General features: G+C 48.6%; 1 pseudogene; it reads right to left on the reverse strand.

The window, feature by feature from the left end:
* Positions 1–3,478: 3,478 nt before the first annotated feature.
* On the reverse strand, positions 3,479–4,928 carry LOC120879131 (annotated as a pseudogene).
* Between the last annotated feature and the right edge of the window lie 1,019 nt (positions 4,929–5,947).

Consider the following 5,947-nt stretch of genomic DNA (forward strand, 5'->3'; position numbering starts at 1 on the left):
CATGTCAGGAAGGCAGTCAACGCTGGCCTGACAAATGTTCACGGGGAGAGGAAACAGCAGCAGCCACCGTCAGCCACGTGAACAGGCCACCTTGGAGATGGGTCCTCCAGGCTCTGTTAGGCCCTGAGATGACCATAACCCCGCTGGCATCTGAGGTTCAACCTTATGAGAGACCCTGAGTTGACCTGCCCTCCCATACTGAGCTTAGTTGCTCAGTCGTATCCAACTCTTTGTGAGCCCGTCTCAAATTCCCAATCCACAGATACCATGATTCGTGTTGTTTTAAACCACTAAGTCTTGGGGCAATTTATTTTAACACAATAAATAACTGATAGAATCCTACTGTCATGAAGTTTACATTCTATTTGTTGTTTAGTCACTGAGTCATGTCCAACATTTTTTGCTACCCCATGGACTGTAGCCCACCAGGCTCCTCTGCCCATGGGATTTCCCAGACAAGAATACTGGAGTGGGTTGCCATTTCCTTCACCAGGGAATCTTCCCCACCCAGGGATCGAAGCTGTGTCTCCTGCGTTGGCAGGTGGGATCTTCACCACTGAGTCACCTGGGAAGCCCCCTTACATTCTCGTGTAGGAGATTAAATGAATAGAATTCATTTGTTCATTTATTCAATCCATACATTGCTGGGTGCTGGGATTACAGTGGCAAAAAAGACGCTGAACAAAGTCCTTGCTTTCCTGAAGTTCATGTTCTCTTGTAGACAGAAATGAGAATAAACAGGTAAATTCTACAAAATACTAGGTCAGGGTGCTAAGACTAAACGAAAACTGAGCAAGCTGGTTGAGAGGGAGGGAATTACGGCTTAGACTATTTTGCACTAAACATTTTTCCATCTTTATCTCAACTCTTAAATCTTTCAAAGTAGGTAGTTTATCCCCATTTTACAGATGAGCAAACTGAAGATCAGGAAAGTTGAATGAGGAGTCTGATGTTACACAGCTGATAATGGGTTCACTCAGAGTGTACCCAGGCTGAATCCAGGGCTCTTTACAGGCCCCAGACTGACCTCCGTGGACTTCCTTTTTCAGCACTCACCCTTCTGCACAGCAGGGCTGAGCATATCACTCAGGTGCTTGTAACGCCTTGGTGGAAGGAGGGCAGGGAAACGGCCTTCAGATAGGATGGCCACAAGTTGGAGATGAGCCTAACTCTCCCTCTGCTTTTTCTAACTCTGGAAAATACCACAGTGCTCTCAGCTCCACTGGCAGACTAGGAATATCCATCCAGTCCCCTCAATCTCAGCTGCTCTAGCCGTTCATAAAAGGTGGCCTCCACCCCCTCAAGCTGCTTCCTGCCCACTTCCCTTTCTGCTCTTCAGACCAAGACCTCACTGTGTCCACTCTCTCATTCATCCTTACTCCCCTGGTGCCTCTTGATTTTCTTTTTTTTCCCTCCTTTTCTTGTGCCAAGAACACTAGAGGGAGCTATACTAATATACTATACCAGCTGCTTACTATGTGCCAAGCTTCGTATTCTCTGTGCTTCTCATGCTTGATTTCACTGAATGCTCGTGACAACGCTTTGTAGAAGTCCCATTATTTTCCTCGTTGGTTAAGGTTAAGGCTTAAGGTCATTCGGCTAGTAGGTGGCAGGGTTGGGATTCAATCCCACGACTCTTTGAATCCAGACTTCATTCTTTGGCCAAGAACACCCACTGGTTGGAAGAGCTCTGAAAATGGGTGATTTTTTGCATTTAATATTAATTGCATGTAATATTCTTTATAATTCTTATTAACTAATGATTCATTTGAAAAACATTATTAATGCTGTGTGTTAAGCCCTGTGCTGTGATCGAGTCAGGTGTGGGTTATCATGGAAGTAGAGAGGGATGCTGAGCAGACTGGCAAGTCAGGGCTGCCACTAGGTGATGCTAAGCGGAGGCTCTGACAGTCTAGGAAGTACCAGGCAGCAGAGAGAAGGAATAACATGAGCAAAGTCAGGCAGAGGGGCCTGAGAAGGGCTTGTTTCAGCATATGATTGGAGCTTACAGGGAAGGGCAATGAGATTAAGAGATGAGCAGTGCTAGATCAATGCTAAGGTAAAGGATCTGCTGTCCATCAGAAAGTGATGGAGCATGATTTAAGGGTTTTAGATAAGGAACTGATACAATCGGATTTGCAAAACAGATTTGCTATTTCATCAGTGGTATGGGTGATAAGAGGAAGACCAATTAGGGAGGATACTGCAATGGTTTGGGCAAGAGATGATGACTAGAGAATAGACAGCAGTGCAAGAATGGTGGGAGAGGTTTACGAGAAGACTAGTTAAGACCTGGCAACTGCTTGGGTGTGGGGGCAGTGAAAAAGGCAGGCACGGAGACTGAGTCATCCAGGTTCCTGGCTTGGGCAAGTGGGTGGACGGTGGTATCGTGTGCTGAGAAGGGAACCAGGAGGAGGTGCGGGTTTAGGAGAGAGATACTGCCATCTTATTATCCCCAGGCTCCTTAGGGCCATCCTCATTTCAGATGCAGTAAGGAGACACAAAAGGCTGATGTGATTTGCTCAGATCCACATGGCCACCCTCATGGCAGAGTGAGACTCAAATCTAGCTCTATTTATGGAAAAATTATCCCCCAGGCCTCAGCAGATTTGCTTTGCAAGGAATGTAAGGAGAGCTCAGTACAGAGTAATGTGTGGCAAAGCAAACATTTACCTACATCAATTCTCCATTTTATATTCATTCATTCACTTGACGGATTTACTGAGCAGCTCCCATGTGCCATGCCTGTAGGGTTGCAGTGGGAAATATAACAGGCAAGAACCCAACCCTAACCTACCACATCGAGCCTGAAGTCTAGTTGGGGAGACAGGAAACATGCAAACAAGTAAATCCATACATAATAAATTGTCAAGGGAAAAATGAGAAAGAGACTATGGGTGCTATTTTGGGCAGAGTAGTTGATATAGGCTTTTCTAAGGCATGGTATTTGATCAGATCTGATCAAGATTTGAGTGATGATGGGAAACCATGCAAATATGGGGAAAGTGGGCTCCCAGCAGAGGAAACGTCAAGTGTAAAGGCCCCGAGGCAGGAACAAGCTTGGACACTCAAAGGATCATATGCCTGTGTTCCAAGAAAAGAGTAAGGAAGAGAGTAAGGTGGGAAGTAAAATTGGAGGCAGGGAGCCAAACCCTGTAGGGCTTGTTAGACATGATCAATAGTCTGGATTTATTCTAGGTATGACAGGAAACTCTTTGAGGTCTGGACCTGGGCTGTGACATCATCTATCCACTTTTTTTTTAAGTAAATAATTTACTTTTTCCATTCCTGGGTCACATTATTCTCTTTTTTTTTAATTTATTTTTTAAGTGAAGGATAATTTCTTTTGCTGAATTTTGCTGTTTTCTGTTAAACCTCAACATGAGTCAGCCATAGGTATACATATATCCCCTCCCTCTTGAACTTCCCTCCCATCTCCCTCCCCATCCCACCCCTATATTTCAAGATACTTGTGGATTTACATGCAGCTGCAAGAAAATACCAGAGGCATGATGCCCAGCCGGTCTCCCTCCCGCGCCGGGCTGTGCTGCCTCCTTCGGGGCTTGGAGCGCCCACTGCTGGGTGGGCAGAAGCCAGCATGCAAGGAGGCGGGATGCAGGTTGAGGGAGCTCACTGATTTAAAACGACCGAGGCTGCCTAAGCTCCCCCTGCCCTCTCTACTCTCAGTCACCTAACCCGCTGCTCCGCGTTCTCCTCTTCTTCGATCAACCGGATCTCTTTGTTGACGGCATCCGGCTGCTCCTGCAGCATCACAGTCAGAGTCTCGGCATCACCCTGCCCGCTGGGCGACAGCTGAGTGGCCGAGCTGAAGAGGGTGACCCTGTCGCCCTCGCCGTCAGACACGCCCTCGTCACTCTGGAAAGCTTGGGCCACGTTGGCCAGCACGCTGGCTTGCTGCACGCCCTCTCAGTCCTGCTCCTTCAGGGTCTGCACCTTGGACGGCTCATAGCGCAGCACGGCCACCCGGCCTTTCTGAGGGCGACGCAGCACCGCCCCATTGCCGGAGGAGTCTGCCGGCTGGTCCGCCACAGGGAACCTGAGGTCCGGGGCGCTGCCCAAGTGGGGTCGGCCGTGGTGGAGGGGAGCCCCTCGCAGTCTCGTCTGGTCCAGTTTGGCTCTCAGGGTTTCCAGGTTTAGAATCAGGTGGTCCTGCTGCAGCTCGTTGTTCTTCTCCTCCAGTTGGGCCTCCATCTGGCGCAGCCTCTCCTCGATGCTGCCGTGTCTGTCTCCCGCGTCGCAGACGTCCCGCTGCAGTTTTGTGTTCACGTCGTCCTGGGACTTGAGGAGGTCCTTCCTGGCCGTCTCCAGGTCCGCCTCCAGCTCTGTCACGTGGGCAGAGAGGGATGACAGGTGCTCCTTCATCTCACTTTGCTCCCGCGACTGCTTGTCTGTGACTTCCTGGGCACAATCACCTTAGCCAGGTCTTCCTCGTGGCTTAGAGTGCTGTAGGAGGGTCTCTTTCCATTGGCGCTTGGCATGTTTTCTGGCTCGTGATTTACATCAAGCACCCTGTCCCTTAGTATCTTTTCCTGGTTATTCTCCTCTTTAAGAGTCATCTTCTCGTCCACGGCCTGTGGTGCTCACACAGAAATTTCAGTGCCTTAAGCACCTCCATCTTGCTGGTCATGCCGGCTGGGGACTGCGCCTGCTGCCTGCCCGCTGTCATCCGGAGGGACAGCATGTACCGGGAAACCAGGTTTTCCAGGTGTTGCAGCAGCAGCCTGGTGGTGTTTCTTTCCGCTTTCAGCTCAGCAATTTCTTCTTCTAAGAAGCTGCTCCCTGCATATTTTTAGTTCTTCCGTAGGAGTTGGAAACTCCGGCAGACGGCTTCCCTGCGGAAGGGCGACCGGCTGGGCATCATGACTCTGGTGTGTGTCTGCCTCCTCCCTGCCGCATCCCTTCTCCATCACACTGGTTTTCTTTTTTTGTTTGTTTTTTCTCTTTTTACCCAGAAGAAAATCAGGTACATTTGCTACGCTCAGAGGTCTAAAATTTTTTAAACTGCCTAGTCTTTAATCATTCCATAATGGCACAGGGACAAATTAGTCTTGATATTTGGACCACCGGCTTAGCTTGTCATCATGAACTCAGCCAGAGCCTGCCTCTGTAACGCTGGGCCTGGCCTGTGCTGGGCACAGCAGCTGCAGGGAAGTTTCTGTTCTCAGGGAGCAGACAGCTTCGTGAAAGTAACCATAGGCAGCTCTCATGGCGTGTGAAAGCCGTGCAGCACATTTTCCATTGGGGATGCCTGGCTGCAGGGTGCAGGGCACACGGTGGGAACAAAATAAAAAATCTAAACTGCTCTGCTTGCTGATGGACCTGGCCGCACGCTCAGGCCAGCTCTGCGTGTGAAACCAGGTTAAAAGCCCAGTGCCCCAGGGCCCCAGGGAAGACGTCCGGCTGCCTCACTTTTCCGAGCCTAAAAACGGGATGACAACCTAGGGCTTTTGGTGACAGAGTGGGCGGCTCTAAAGCACATGTTCCAGGTTTCTTGCTTGTTTAGCTTAGGTTTTGGGAGTGCATTGCTATTTACCCCATGAAATCACGTGTACAACATGCTTTGTAACTGCACTTGTATTATCACTTTTTTCTGTTACCACCCATTTCATGTTAGCTCCATTGTTAGTCAGCGTATGAGTAAATTAACCATGAATCATTTTAGCGGCCTGTGAAGTGGTAACTAGTCCATTTTGTGGTCTTTTGACACACTGTTTTTATAATTTGCATCATTGGCTAATTAGTTGATATTTTAAATTCTTTGACGAGTTCTCTGTGGTTTCATGCTTGATTTTGTTCTGAGTATTTGTAAAAGAACAGTTCTATATATGTTTTCCTTGCTGTTGGAGTTCTCTGACGGTGTGTCTGCTTTCATCATTGGTTTTGATTTCCTGTCTCATCCTGTTGTCTGTTTAGTCATCGTCAATCC

This window comes from Oryx dammah, unplaced genomic scaffold, assembly GCF_014754425.2.
Source record: "Oryx dammah isolate SB20612 unplaced genomic scaffold, SCBI_Odam_1.1 HiC_scaffold_19, whole genome shotgun sequence".
Taxonomy (NCBI): Eukaryota; Metazoa; Chordata; class Mammalia; order Artiodactyla; family Bovidae; genus Oryx; species Oryx dammah.